The following is a 16068-nucleotide window of genomic DNA, read 5'->3' on the forward strand; positions in this document are numbered from 1 at the left end:
GTGTACCATGGCAGTGGTAAATAGAAGGTTTCAAGTCTGGATATTGTTACAAGCAGGCGACAAACACAGGTGTTTTGGGGTAGGTGTAAATCAACTTTGATTATGTCAGGTTTCAGGCTGCCAAAGTGGACCTGTACAGATTTGTAGAGCAATGGGGGCTGAGATTTGTAAATGTTAAAACATTTACTTGTATAGTTACAGTTGTGCTCAAAAGTTTTCATACCTTGGCAGAAATTGTGAAATTTTGGCATTTATATTGAAAATATGACTGATCATGCCAAAAAATGCTCTTTTATTGAAGGATGATGATCATATGAAGCCATTTATTATCAAATAGTTGTTTGGCTCCTTTTTAAATCATAATGATAACAGAAATCACCCAAATGGCAATGATCCAAAATTTCCCTCCCCTGGAATGTTTGGCCTTGGTACAGACACACAAGGTGACACACACGGGTTAAAATGCCAATTAGAGGTTAATGCCCCACATCTGTGGCTTTTTAAATTGCAATTAGTGTCAGTGTATAAATAGTCCATTTCTGCCAGGGTATGCAAACTTTTGAGCACAACTATATCTTTCAAACACATAAATCTCCCAGATACACTTATAGGCCTCATGCACACTGACAATAATTTTTAATTCCTCTAGAAGCCAGCAGCGTTTTAGCAAAAGAAAAATGTTTGACACTAGTAAAAGTGTGCACCGTGTTTACACGCGTTTACTCTCGTCAAGCGTTTGGGCATTAATTAATTTAATTTGCCAGAATAAATTGTTTTTTCCTGCCACAAGACGCTGCTAAAATCTTGTGTTCATGAATCCATAGGATAACATGCAGATGAATTTAGAGTCAGTAAATAAACAAAAAACATCCTTTATGCATGAGGCCATAGAGGTGGAACTTCGTGGACCTGTTTCTTTTTCCAACCTTATCTACTATATAGCTATAAAGTTCTCCTAACAGTCCTTTAGTTACAAAATGAAGGCTCAATAATCCCTTTTGTTGAACAAATGAAATAAGAATGTTCATGCTGAAAATGTTAGTTTTTCATCAGTGTGTTTTTTTCTAATCTAGTAATTTATACTGTATACAGAGATGTTTTGTTGCCTTATCCAAAGGCAGCTATCCTCCTGTGCTGGAGGATAGAAATGCATATCTAAAGTCAACCATACATGGATTGAAATTCAGCCGTTTCAGCAGCGTATTGGAAAACTTTCTCCCGGTCAGCATTGTAGGTGGTGTTGATCAGGAAGTCTCCTTGCTGTCAGAATGTAATAACTCAGCGTGAGGATTCCCCCTTCCACATCGAGTGTGTGAATGGGGGAATCAAGTAATTTTCTTTCATTCAACCTGGCGTTTGAAAGAAAAAAAAATATAAAGACTCATGTATGGCCAGCTTAGCACACAAGGAAGCAGTAAACAAAATAGCTGTGGATTTAGGTGGCAGTAAAGTAGTAGTTTAATGTCATTGAAGTTAAAGAACGGCCTCTTAAAAAATTGGTTGGTTTCATGTGTAAATGATTTATTGTTGGATGACACCCATATCTTCATTATCTGCAGCTAGGATCTGTTTTTGGAACAATTCGGTAATGCCTGGGATAGTACTGGTAGCTTTTACACACAGTGCACTTTGCACTTAAGAGTTTACTCATCCTTTTATATGTTGTTGCAATTCAGACTTTTAATATTTCCCCGAGGTGTCGTTTTGCACGTACTTATCTACTCCATTTTATATATATATATATATATGTTTTAGATTTAAAAACTCACAAGGCATTTAAACAGAATGAAAAAGCACAGCTTGAATTGTAATTTGCCGCCAGACAGAAATTAAACTTTGGAGCTTACAAGTCTGTTCTCTAATAAAACGGCAAATAACATTTGTTAATGCTGGCAATAGCTGAACAATCTATTAGAGCCACACCTTGTATCATGGCAAGCAGCTCTGCTCTACCGTCTCTCGCTTGGCATCTGTGGAAAGCCAGCTTTGGCGCTAACCCTGGCTGTGGAAAGGGTGATCTCTGTGGATCCGGCTTGTTTTTATATGGCGCTCGTCTCGGTAACATTATTCTTTGCTGTGAGGGGTATTTACTTTTTATTTAAAGTGGACTTTACAATTCCTGATATGTCACAATATACAGCAGCACTTTCATTTATTTTTTTTATTTTTATTTTTTTAGAAAAGCTGTACTTTTTATTGTTAAAAAGCTGTCCTTGTGCTCCAGTCAGTGACATTACCTAGGGTGAGATTATTATTATTATTATACAGGATTTATATATCGCCAACAGTTTGCTCAGCGCTTTACAATATAAAGGGAGACAATACAGCAACAATACAGATCAATACAAGAGGGATAGGAGGGCCCTGCTCCTTGAGATGATATCATCAGTCTGCTGCAGGGAGGAGGAATCGTTTTCCTCTTGCTTCAGCGAATAGATTGCAACATTGTTGCAAGTCACAAGGTGAGAAGCTGCAGCAAGGGACTGATCTAGGCCAAAGCATATCAACACAGCCAAGAACTGCACAGACACTAGGATTAAATTGTTTGTGTCATCTTTGCACCAGCATCTCAGTCCAGAAAGTAGGCAGGGATTCTGAATGATGCCTGAACTGTGAGAGGCAATAAATACCTGGAAGCTTTACACTGTCACATTATTGTACGCTGTACTGGAAGAATATTTTCACTCAAAAAAATACACCATCCCAATCCTTTTCCCTCCTCAGCATAAAACAGCAATCCAGTTAAAAAGAAAGAAAAATTCTGTTTCTCATAGCCCACCCCCTGCCTCCATTCTTTCTTGGGTGAGAATGACGTGTCCGCCTCCTCCAGCAGGAAGATGCATCAGCCGCTACATCATCAGGAGCCAGCTGCAGGAATGGCTCCTGATGACATGGAGTAGGGGGAACGGCGCCAGAAAAACACTGGATCCACTGGCTATGTAAGTTTATTTATGCAGCATAAAAACAAGAAAGGAACATTGTGCTGACTTTTGTTGGAGGGGTGTTGGGTGAAGTTGCTCTTTAACATAAATACTGTATATCTGATGCTAGGTCTTCTTTAAGAGGAATTTAATGCACAAATGTAAGAGAAATGGGTCAATGAGTGTACCTGTGTAATGCCTGTAGACTTCCAGCAGATGATCAGGGCAGAGGTTCACTTTAAAAAGGAACTTCAGTTTGATTTTTTTAGTCATCAGCTACAAATACGGTGGTTGCTTTCTTTTAAAAATCAGGTACTTACCTGTGCCTGAGGTCCAGCTCTGTTTTCTCACAGCCGTTTTTTCTTACTGTTGTGGGTTTCTGGTGCCGCCATCTTGGATACGGGAGCTGACTGTGGTTCTCCCCTGCACATGCGCAAGCCTGCACATTGCTTTTTCAATGGTTCTGCGGCCTCCTGGGACATATGACAAGTCTGCATGAGAAGAATGGGTGGGGCAAGGGATGTTAAAATTGCTAATTGCCCCCTCACCAAAAAAAGTAACTCTGTAACAGGCTTGGTGGGAGGGAGTGAACCAGAAAAATGTTACCTTTTTTAGTGAAGTTCTGCTTTAAGTCCTAACAGTTATTACCTCCAGTCCATATACATGTGTCTTTAATTCAGCTCCGCTGGTGACAGCAGGGTGATAATTAAAAAGTCAGAATGTTCATAATTGCATCCACTTTTGTCTAATGGCTCACAGCTTGCTCCCTCATTAGATATGTTGCGTCATGGCCTGTTTGTCACATTTTACATGCGTGTAAAGTTCGAAGTCTGATACTCTTAACAAATGACTTTTTCTGGAGTAGAAAGGGAATTGTGTTTTTTTATGACTTTGGATATGGATCGCTCATTGACAGTAAAAGTTTTATTTGTTCTGGAGTTGCCTCTGTTTGCTCTAGTCACACATGGTGTGCACACATCATTAATACCACAGGATTTCCTTATTTCAGGATCTATAGGTCATCTGCAAATGTCTAACCTCACCAGCACTTTTCCTTCTGCAGAACGTAATCTCTCATGCGCTCACTACTGTTTAAAGGACGGCTCCACTCAGCAAGACTAAATTCCAGTTTAAGATGCTTTTCAGTCAAACATAATTTTCTTTTAAATGGACTCATTGGCACAGCCTGCATTCATCCTGACATCCATCCTGCTAGATAAACCCTGTAGTTGCCAATATCATTTTCTAAATGGCCTTAAAAATAATTCTGTGAAAATGCAGCCAATATGCCTCTTTCCAAGTAACACTTTTTTTTTGTAAGAGAATAAGGTTTATAGAGTATTTGAACATAACTAGACATAGAAATAGAGATAAAAGATTAGTTCAGAAGGTTTGTTGAGAAAAACATCTGGCATTTTTGGTGTTGCAACAAATGTTCATTACAAGCTATTACAACATGGTTAACAATTCCTAGCAATTACAATGTGACTTAGTTGGGTTTTGCAGATGCAGTTGTGTCATGTGGTCACTATTATTGATGGGATGAGGTGCCTACTGTCTCCCTCATCCCAAGCACCATCATTTTTAGACCTCTGTGTTTGCATGACACAGAATCATGTACAAACTGCCTGCAGTCACCCAGGGGTATTGAACAATCCTGCCAAAACCTTACTGCAATGGAGTAAATAAAATGTAGATTTACAGGTAAATCGAACTCTTTACCTTATGGTGATTTTGTCATTAGTCTCCAATGTATTTAAAGATGGCTTTACATTAAGTAAAGAGTTAATACATACCCCTCCTGCTCTTTGCTCTGCCATTCTCTGATGTCTTCAAGGGCTACCCTGGCTGGAATGTTTTTATAATCTGACACTTCCAGGATTGTTAGATGCTGGTGTTCCCTTCTGCACTCTGTGGATTCTGGCGCTGGCCTCTACATGAATACAGGATATCGTAGTGATATATGGATCAACAGAAGAAACCACAAAGAGCAGCAAGGGCACCAGGCATCCAACACTCCCAGAAGTTTGCATAATGATAAAAATATTTCAGCCAGCATAGCTCCTCAAAATGGATGAGATTGATGGCAGGATGCTTACATTGCAGAAAATGTCCTATTTAATACTCTTTAAAGGATAAGTGCATTTATACTCTTCCCCTTTTCCATGGCCAAACCTAACCCACACTCCCCCTCCACAGATGCATTCTTACCAAGATCTGACAGCCGCAACTCCACTGTCTACAGCTTGCTCCACAAGTCTTCACTTTCCTGGCCACACCTCAACATTTCAGCCCCATAGACTTCTATGGGCTTGCCTCTGATCTTCAGCCTCAGGATGCCGCCCCTAGAAGTCTTTGTGGCACTAATGCTCAGGTGCGATGGGGGGTTAGGATGGGGGAAGTAGTGTATATATACACTACTTCAAGTAGTTGCCTTCAAATGAATGAAGAAATGACATAAGACAGATGCCAAAGATTTTCTAAAGGTGCGGGTTACAGGGATGTGGAGGGTAGTGATGGTCCTCAGGTGACCACTAAAAAAGCAAGTTAAGACCCATAGGATGGTTCAGAGAGTCCACTAGAAAAAGATAAGAGGAAAGATGAGAAAACCTTTATAGTGTAGTGTATATATGTACTATGGTTGCTGAATCCAAAACAAAATGACTTGCATCTGGTGAAGTTGTGGTCACCTCATGCAACCTTCTGTGAGACAGGATGAACATGGTCGCTCTCGATGCCCTCGGGGGTCCTGATTCTGAGTCTTTTGGGGGGATGTCAGGCAGGTTGTATAATTCTTGGGTAGGAGAAGAACAGAAAGCCTGTCCATATTCCAATTGGCAGAGGTGCCCATTGGGGTGTGTAATGGGAATTTGGTGTGGCTATGAATGGTTGGAGTCTTGATATTTGTTACAGGATTTTCATCCAAATGAAAGCATTACTACCTAGTGAGTTATTATTTTAGCCTCTGTTGATAGCACATGCTGCTAATACTGTAAATGATGTAACTCTCATCTTAACTTTCATACTGATTCATAACGGTTCTTGTTGCAAAATGTGTAAGTCTCTTTAATATATAAGTGAAAATCCTTTTGGTAAGAGCCCCGCAAAATCCTCTTTGTGACACACTGTTAAAGCTGGTTATCGCACTTCATATCAATTGTGGGAACAATCATTTGATTTGGACTCAAGCATACTCTGCCCTTTTGCCTTCCGCTGGTCTCTTGCTGTACACTTCAGATGTTACAAGTCTCTGGGGTCTTTGGCTAGACGGTAATGAGCAAAGTTACGGGAGTACAGGGCACCATTCCCATATATTGCAAACTTGCACTGCAAAAATTTATGGCATAGGCCCCCTTGGCGTTATTCTGCGTGCATCTTCTGGGAAGCTTGGCCGCGTAACTATGGCATCCACAAAACATGCAATGGCAAATGTCTTGCCAAATAGGACAATAGCCAACAGTAGCAAAGCTACATTTTTCCATTAATAGTCACATTTTTTTTCTTCAACCTTTCCTATTTTTAAAGACCTTTTAGATGTTTATTATTTTTCTCAAATGACTGATGAAAGTCATTCAGCTGTAACACTTAAAATAGTACAGATTTCTGCATGAGCAGAGTGCATTGTGAATGAGGACAGTTCGCACTGACAAATGAAACAACTCAGTAAACAGTCAACTTAAAACATTGATTTTATAGGTCAATATTAAATCTGAACTTGAGTTTGCTAGAAAAGACACAAATAACACAGCTATGTAATCCTGCAATGTATATACCTGAATTTGAAACATGAAGAAACATGCTGATGGGGGGAGCAGATTGATAGAGAGATGAGCTCATCACTGTGCTGCTTCCCTTTTCACCGTCCATTCACAGGCTGGGGGTGGGTTCAGGATGACCTGGGCTCAGAGGAAGTGAGTTGAATAATGCTGTCCATTAGAGTGAGGGCATCTAGTGGTAGAAAAAAGTAATGCAGGGCTGTAGGGAAATCTTAGGGTCGAAGGTGGAGATTGTAGCATAAGCTGTTTTTATTTTATCTTTCAACAGGCCATTCATTTTTATCTTGTTGTTTTCTGGTTGTATTTCTTCTTTAATTTTACCCATTTAACACGCAATTTGTGACTTATAGGAAGAAAACAAATCCTTTATTGATTTTATTTTTTTTTTGCAAGCTTTCTTGTTTTATTGAACATTTTCTCAGTTTTCTGCCAGATTTATCCTGGCCTGTGTCTATCTCCTGTATTAAATAGCTTTTATTCTCCAAGACAAATGGTTTCCAGAGCATCTATCTCTGGATCCCTTGTGGCAGGCTGATTTTGGGGCAGAATGTCAGCAGCAAGAGCCCATTTGTCGGCTTTTCCGTCCGTTTCTCACTACTTTATCACAGTGCATTATCCCAGCTTGTTTCCTGGATCTCTTCACTGTTTGCTTGCTGAGATTATTCCCCATTTGTAATGTTTCATCACATTTTGCGGATTCCCTGATGTAGTCTGTTATCTTTTTCCAGAATTCATAATTTAATTTGATTCTTCTATAATTTGTTAAATCTCATTGCACTATCTGTGCTTTTCCCTCTACAATATTTTGTATCTGTCACAAAATGTACAATGGATGTAAATGCAAGAATTGTCCAAGCTTAAATATTTTGTATTCAAAATAGACGAAGAGACACAGCTGACCAAAGGATTTCAACCTCTTGTTTTATTAAACTTTTTGAAGACACAATACAAAAATAACATCAAAGCCTATTTTGAAATCGTTCGGCTTACAGTGAAGTTGCACGATTTCAAAATCTGGTGACCTGCCGATTTCAGTTGCAATTTGCAAGACATCTGACACAGACGACTATGCAGATTGCAACAAAAGCAGTGCATGCGCTATTTTAGAAATCGGTGCGGCTCCGACCAAGTCAGAACCGCACCAATATGGGCGGCACAGTGGCTTAGTGGTTAGCACGTCTGCCTTGCAGTAAATGGGTCATGGGTTTGATTCCCGACCATGGTGCCTCCTGCCTGGAGTTTGCATGTTCTCCCTGTGCCTGCATGGGTTTCCTCCAGGTACTCCAGTTTCCCACACTCCAAAGACATGCTGGTAGGTTAATTGGCTCCTGTCTAAATTGGTCCTAGTATGTGTATGTATGAATGTGAATTAGGGACTTTAGATTGTACGCCCCCTGAGGGTTAGGGACTGATGTGAATGTACAATATATATATGTAAAGTGCTGTGTAAATTGACGGCGCTATATAAGTACCTGAAATAAATAAATATGACCTCTCTAATAGCGGACAATAGGGTGCAACTTGGCATACGATTTGCAAGTCGCAGGGCATGCAAATCGCATACCAAGTCACACCCGATGTGACGGGGTTGTTAGGCTGCATTCACACTTTGAGCGATTTGTAGTTTGAAGCTCGAAGCTCCAAAAACACTCAAAGTTTAAAAATCTGTTGTTTTTTATCGTGCCTGTTCCAGTGGTCAGGTGTGAACAAGCACAATAGAGAACAATTGGCTTTGAAGTTTGAGCATTTTTGAAGCTTGGAGCCTCAAACTACAAATCACTCAAGTGTGAATGCAGCCTAAAGGACCCGATGGTCTGGTCCCATGTTTTTTCCCCAGTAGGTGCACTAGCAGCCAGGTACACAATCTTAGCCACTCCTCTGTCTCAATGATTAGTCTAGGGTATTCTTTTTTATGCTTTATGCAAACCTTGAACTTGGATGGGTGCAGGCTAACTGTGGGATATTCCAGTAACGTTAAGTAGCAACTTGAGGACACCTATTTTCCTCTAAGAAATTCTTAGCACAGTCCTTGCAGTAGCAAATAATAGACTGATCTGATCTACCTAGGGACACCATAGGGAATGTCCACTTTCAGACACAGACAGACTCTGATGCAAGAGGGATAGCAGCAGTGCACAGTCACTGGGATCTCACAAATCGGTCCGTAATCACTAATGTCCTTGGATAATATACAAAATATTATCGTTGTATATTATTATTTATATGTGGGAACACTATACATGTTAGCTGCAATATTTTTGATTTTATTTTTATTTTTTGATTATATTGAAGTGGATAGGCATATTGCGCTGTAAGTTTTTCACAATATAATGTCCTTGGATAGTTGGATGCCAATATCAGCCAGACATATGTCCTGTGAAATCTTCAGACCAGATCCAAAAAAAGAAATCCCTCAGTCAGCTCCAGCAGAGTTCAACTAGCATAGCCAGGCACTCGATGAGCAGATGGCAAGCCCTTCAGGCTGGGATCTTCTCCTTCTGGATTAGACCCCTCTGTTCCAGGCCTTAAACTATTTAGTCCCAGACTCCCAGTCACCTTCTTGGCACCCTCCCCCAAGGATTGACTGGGACCACAAAAATATTCAGGCTGCTGATCTGACTCTTCCAGCCCACTACTTTCCAGAACCCTCCAGAAGGCAGGAGGTTACATCTGCAACCAGTGAGACACAGAATAGCCTAGAATTATCACAAGCTGCTCAACTGGTTACAGTAGAGCTAAAGAACTCAATTTGCCTAACCTAGATAGCGCCTAACTAGGAAGGTGCTACATCAATAACATAATTAATGCAAGAGCAACCAAAGACAAACCAAGCAAGACCAAAGAAACTGGCGGGGTAAATTAGGGTACATGATTTTATAGATCTATAGTACACATAAAAGAGATCACCTTGATGTAAAAATTCTTATGCTTATTTATTACAGGAATTTATATAGCACCGACAATGTACACTGTGCATTACATACTTTATATTCCTATCAGTCTCTGCCCTCAAGGAGCTTACATTCTAAGGTCTCTATCTCACATGCGCACACCAAATTCATCTGCTATAGCATATCTTTGTGGAAGGAAGGCCAGTCAAGCACAGGAAGACATGCATGTGTCCTGGCCTAGTGCTGCATGGCAGATGTGCTCGTCACTAAGCCGTTGTGCTCAATGAGAAACCAAAAAAAAAAAACATTCCCATGCCGCCACTCTGTACCTAAGCTCCAAATACTCATCTTAAATTCCCATCATGTGACATGGCATGGTGACATGGTATTGTGGGAGGGTATGATCTGCATTGCCCAGGTGACTACCTGATCACTGCCCATAGACCTTTTGGTTTGACAAAAAAACTGTTTAGTTAAGTGCGTTTTTTTTTAGTAATGTTGTCAAAGCATTTTTTTCTGCACAGCCATGTGTGCTGATTACATACACAGACTCAGCTTCCTTCTTTGCAGTGCTACAGTACGGTTGTACTTTACTGCTTCCTCTCACAATGCAAGCGTGTGAGTTAGCTGATTCAATAAAAATAATTCATTTTCATTATAGCTGATAACTTATCTCAGCAGCTGTTAAGCTGAGCTAGAGAGATGCCACTAAAAGCTCGTAATATTTGTATAACCTATAAATTTGGAAACATGGATAGGTACTTGCGGTATCAAGAATAAAGAGATTTAGTTGTTCTTGTGTTACATAACGTATGCAGTTTTTTTGGACTCTGTAGCATGTAAAATATTTTGTTGTCAGGTCCACTGTAAGTTAAAACCCCTAAGCGTTCCTCTAGCCATCATCTGCTTGCAGCAAATGAAATGTTACGTTAATGCTACATGACGTTTTTGCTTTAAACATTGCCATTACCTTTGATACATGGTGCTGTCAACGTGGCGACTTCAGTGCCAAATTAACTCTTCCCGTGTCCAGCGGTTTCGTCTTGGTTTGGGTATATGAAATCATTTTATTAGGACCAGGCTACCAGCGTGTGGCTCTAAAAACAAATGACTGGCTCTGTCAGAAGCTGGATAATGCTCGGGTTAGGAAATACAATAATTCAATGTCTGTTCAATGTGCCCACACCTCTCCTTTGAATGCCAGGATGGCTTGTCATGCCACAGAGGACAGTTTCAACCTTGTGTTTATGTAAAGCGTGTCCAGAAATGTCTTTCAAGGAGAAATTGCTGTTTGTTTACAGCTGGAAACTGCTTCTCCTGGCTCTAATATGTCCCTATTTATCAAGCTTGAACTTAAATCATTGTGACTTTGTTCTGCAATTCCCAATCCTAGAAATGCGTGTAAATTATGGCCGGACAGATTTGGAGCATCTAGAATGAAGAACGATCTGTTATTCTGTAGTTCTGAATTTGCACTAGGTTTAGGTGTACTTCACTTTTATACGAAGTACAGAAATGATTCACGTTTGCTTCTGGTATATAATGGTTTCAAGCATATACATTTTAAAGCTCAACTCCAGACACAAAGATTCATATACAGTATGAATGGAAGGTTAGTGCTGTGCTTACCTACACATTGCAGGTGTCATTCTTGGAACATTGCCCTGGAAAACGAAAATGTATTTATTTTCTTCTTTCATTTTTCAAAACGTTGTAACAAAAAATGAGATTTGCAAAATACTCACCATGCCTCTTATAAAATACCTTGGACTGTCTACTTTCCACAAAGGAGTCACTTGGGTGGTTTTTGTACTATCCTGGCATTTTAGGTCCTCCAAAACTGTGATAGGTAGTCCAGAAATCAAATGCGCAAGTTACACCCTTTGAAAGCCTGAAGGTGCTCATTGGATTTTGGGCTCCTGAACGCAGCTAGGCTCCCAAAATATCTCACATGTGGTATCCCCATACTCAGAAGTAGCAGAAAGTGTTTTGGGGTGTATTGCCACATATACTCAAGACGTGTCAGAAATATCTCAGTAAAGTGACAACTTTGTGTAAAAAAAAAAAAAAAAAAAAAAACAATTTGCCAAAAACCTGTGGTAAAAAATGAATCCTTTCAAAGGCTCAACATGCCTCTCAGCAAATACCTTGGATTGTCTACTTTCCAAAAAGGGGTGGGTATTAATCTTGGCATTTTAAAATTTCTAAAAATGTGTTGGCTAGTTTGGAAATCCTATGTGTAATTAACGCCCCTTGAAGCCTGAAGGTGCTCATTGGATTTTGGGCCCCTGTATGTGGCTCGGCTGCCAAAAAGTCTCACATGTGGTATCCCCATACTTGGGAGAAGTAGAAGAATGTGTTTTGAGGTGTAATTCTACATATGTCCATGGCATGTGTGAGATATATCTTATTAAATAAAAAAAAAAATCAACATTTTACAAAAACTTGCCAAAAAGTTCAATTTTGGTATTATCTGACCTGAGCACCTTCTTTCACACATTTGCTCTGTCCCACACATGGCTTGTCACAAACTGCAAATGGGACTTCCTAAGGCTTTATTTCAACATTGGCTTTCTTCTTGCCACTCTTCCATAAAGGCCAGATTTGTGGAGTGCACGACTAATAGTTGTCCTGTGGACAGATTTTCCCACCTGAGCTGTGGATCTCTGCAGCTCCTCCAGAGTTACCCTGGGCCTCTTGGCTGCTTCCCTGATTAATGCTCTCCTTGCCCAGCCTGTCAGTTTAGGTGGACAGCCATGTCTTATTACGTTTGCAGTTGTGCCATACTCTTTCTATTTTCAGATGATGGATTGAACAGTGCTCTGTGAAATTTTCAAAGCTTGGGATATTTTTCTTATACCCTAACCCTGCTTTAAACTTCTCCACAACTTTATCCATGACCTGTCTGGTGTGTTCCTTTTCCTTAATGATGCTGTTTGTTCACTAATGATCTCTAAAGGCTCTGAAGGCTTCACAGAACTGCTGTATTTATACTGAGATTACATTACACACAGGTGGACTCTGTTTACTAATTGAGTAACTTCTGAAGGCAATTGGTTCCACTGGATTTTAGTTAGGGGTATCAGAGTAAAGGGGGCTGAATACAAATGCTGCCACACTTTTCAGATATTTATTTGTAAAACATTTTGAAAACCATTTATCATTTTCCTTTCACTTCACAATTATGTGACACTTTGTGTTGGGCTATCACATAAAATCCCAAGAAAATACATTTATGTTCTTGGTTGTAACATGACAAAATGTGGGAAATTTCAATGGGTATGGATACTTTTTCAAGGTGCTGTATTTATCTCTCAAAGACTGGGCTAAAGATTGCTTGGTAAAACCTCTCAACTCCCATTAGATGCTTTGTTAATGTTCTTCTTTGTAGCTTTCACTAGCCAAGCTTAAAAATATCCATGTGCACAGTGCATCCCACAGATCTGCAAACATCGCTTTCCAAAATAAAGCTGTTGTTCCTGCTTTTTCCACACGGCAAAGCATTGTCCGACTAAGCAGTTATCAATCATCAGCAATTTATGGTAGCAGTTGCTCAAAGTAATCTAAAATAGACACGTACGTGAATGCTGTCTGTGATTGTGGATTGGAGGTGCATAAATTATATACTTGTACAATTTAATATAAAATTAGAATTTATACACCAGACTTTTGGGATTCGCCTAGTTGCAGAGGCTAGCTGGTAACGGTTATCCATTCAGTGTGTCTCAAAGTATCACTAACCTGTGCTCTCCTTGATGTGTGATCTCGGTGCTGTCACATTGTCTTTAGTATTCAGAGGTGTATAATATCTACACATGGAAACTGTTATGGTTCCTACTATCAGCCATGCCATGGATCTAAAAATCACCAGTAATGAAGCATGCCATCTTCAAAGGGTTAATACAGCAAATGAGAACAGGATTAACTGGCAGGAAGCTTGTTTGGCTGGATCTCTATCCTGATTAGATGAGAACTGATCTTGTATTTTTCTCTTCCCCTCTTTCCAGAGATTTGACATATTGCTGAAGATTTTAGATGTGTTTATAATGTGTAACAGTACAATGCACAAAGCCTGTTTCTTATAATACATATTCATAACCAACTGCTGCCTATTTTGTGATTTCATCACTGGAAACCTGAGAGGCCAGTGGCCCATTATGGGGTTTTGAGACCATAAGATCCAGAATGAGAATAAAAGCATTCACCCATTGTTCCCTTGCAAAGCAATAACTCAGGTAACCCCAAATTATCATGCTGCATAAACCAGATATACAATATATGTTACCATAATTCCTGGATATAGCAGCTTAAAGCAGTATTAAATCCAAAACCAAAAATGTAATCTATTGCAGTTTACCAATCTTTATACTTAGTACACACTATCAGATTTTTTTGCTCAACCCAGGGGGCTTGAATGAAAAAAAACTGAAGGGGGGGGGGGGGGGGGAGTGGTATTCTGTACCTGGATTCAGTGATCTCCCCGCTGAGCTATTGTATTCTGACAATGGGATGCATCCACCCCCCTGCCAGGGCACATCTATCAATGGCTGAGAGCACTGATCAGATGCAGGTCAGCAGACCATTCTTGGTCCTGCCCCTTTGACTGAAGCCAGATCGGCTACTGTACACACAGTTTCTGTTGAACTGGCCGATACCGTCCGATATTCAGCCCGTGTGCATGGGGCTTTAGAGGTGGCAGCTGTATTGGTTTTTTTTTTTAGGCCTTTTTTCCTCACAGCAGCATTGCTCCTGTTTCTTCTTGCTAGAGGCTGCCATTTTACTGAAGTCCAGAGCCCCTGAGCAGCAGTAAAACTTTAGGCCGTCAGCAGTTTGGCCTCTAGTGGTTTTGATTTCCAGCACAGTGCCGAGAATAGAAGACAACTGAGCATGTGCAGACCAGGGTGAGACAGGGCTTTTGGATTTTAAACAGTATAGTACCTATTTTTAATGCTTTACATCAGCTTTACCTGTAAAAGGGGCCAGCCCAAAGTGATCTATCAGGACTTCATTTTCTGACTAAAGTTCCAATTTAAAGCTGAAGTTTAGGTATGGCAATTTTTAAATCTTGGACCAGTGTCAGTATGTATGTGTGCCATACCTGTGGGATTCTCATGGAAACTTATCACTGTAGCAGGCACTGCTACTACAGTGATCTCCACTAGCTTCCAAATCCTGTGCTGAGCAGCTGTCCTGCTGCATTGTGAGGACATGAGGTCGCTTGCTTGGCATGGGCACCATTTAGGGAACACTTTGCATGTTCTCAAAGCATTCTCTGGACGAGGCAGAGATGCGGGGTGGCAATGTTACAATCTCCACCTTGTCCGTTTAAAGGATGCCTTGCATTCATTGATAAAATGAAAAGTGTTCTCTAAATGGTGTGCATGCAGAGTGAGTGACCACCTGTGATTACTAAGTAGCACATGACCAGGAAGCTAGTGGAGATCAGTGTAGAAGTGGTGCCTACTACAATGATTTCCTGTTTCCAAGGGTGTCCCATAGATATTACACATACATACTTATGATGGACCAATGTAACTATGTAAAAATTGCCATACCTAAACTTCAGCTTTAAGTATACTACAGGTTCCTTGCACTTTGATTGTTTACATACCTGAAAGGGTGTCTTTACTATTGGAACATAGGTCTACTTTAACTTTTTAGTGCCAATAAGTTCATTTGAACACATCAAATTGCTGCACGACAAATTGATTTACAAGACAGTTTCCAAAATCTTGGGCAGTTCCAGGACCGAATCATCCAAACCTAGCCAGCTGTAATATCACTAGTTCCTTGTGTGTTCTGTAATTTTTGTTGTGCCACAATATGGCTGTCTCCTTTAAATGCGCTAGGTTCACTTTTTAAAAACATTTGTGAGTCAACTAGGTTACATTTTCCAGGCCGTTATGCAATCGGTTTCTGTGCATGCCTGTGGACCCAGCCATTACTTTCATTGATCTCTTTTTTGTGCAACATTGTGTTATTTCAGGTTCTTTGCTCTCCATTTACATAAAGCATCATTAAATCCTTTATGGAGTCTCCTCTCCTTCTCTTCTTTTACTTGATGGAAACACTTTGGTGCCGTATAATATATTAAAATGATTTCAGCTAATTGGTCCTTGCTGCTCTGGGAAAATCGATGTACTACATTAATCCCCATAATTATGGATTCTGTGCACAGACACCATCATGTCCCTTTGGTCTTTTACAATTAATTACCATTTGTAACAGAATACACTGCAAAAAATATTCAATAATTGGAGATAAAAATAGCTGCCATGAAAAAAAGAGATTGATAGAGACGAACCAGCATCGAGCACTACTGCTACATAGGCTGTAATGTGGAGATCGCCCATTGCGCTTTAAATAGAGAATGCTTATCTTGGGGTTATGCTCAGTCATAATGACATATTGGAGTTTAAAGTTGTACAGCTTTGTGATTAAAAAGGACAGGAAAATAGCACTTCTTTTGTTGCTTTCTTC

At 40.1% G+C, this 16068-nt stretch overlaps 1 protein-coding gene and 1 long non-coding RNA gene across 2 annotated transcripts in view; one reads left to right on the top strand and one right to left on the bottom strand.

Annotated features, from left to right (window-relative positions):
• The window catches only part of LOC149445178 (uncharacterized), a 112548-nt gene extending 109146 nt beyond the window's left edge, over positions 1 to 3402 (bottom strand). The window contains exon 1 of the long non-coding RNA XR_016306443.1: positions 3242 to 3402. This is a non-coding gene — a long non-coding RNA (uncharacterized LOC149445178). The remainder of the gene's footprint in view (positions 1 to 3241) is intronic.
• The window catches only part of BANP (BTG3 associated nuclear protein), a 454339-nt gene that overhangs the window by 233724 nt on the left and 204547 nt on the right, over positions 1 to 16068 (top strand). The window lies entirely within an intron of this gene.

Source organism: Staurois parvus, unplaced genomic scaffold (assembly GCF_062004578.1).
Source record: "Staurois parvus isolate SC_StPar_1 unplaced genomic scaffold, SC_StPar_1.0 ptg000745l, whole genome shotgun sequence".
Classification (NCBI taxonomy): Eukaryota; Metazoa; Chordata; class Amphibia; order Anura; family Ranidae; genus Staurois; species Staurois parvus.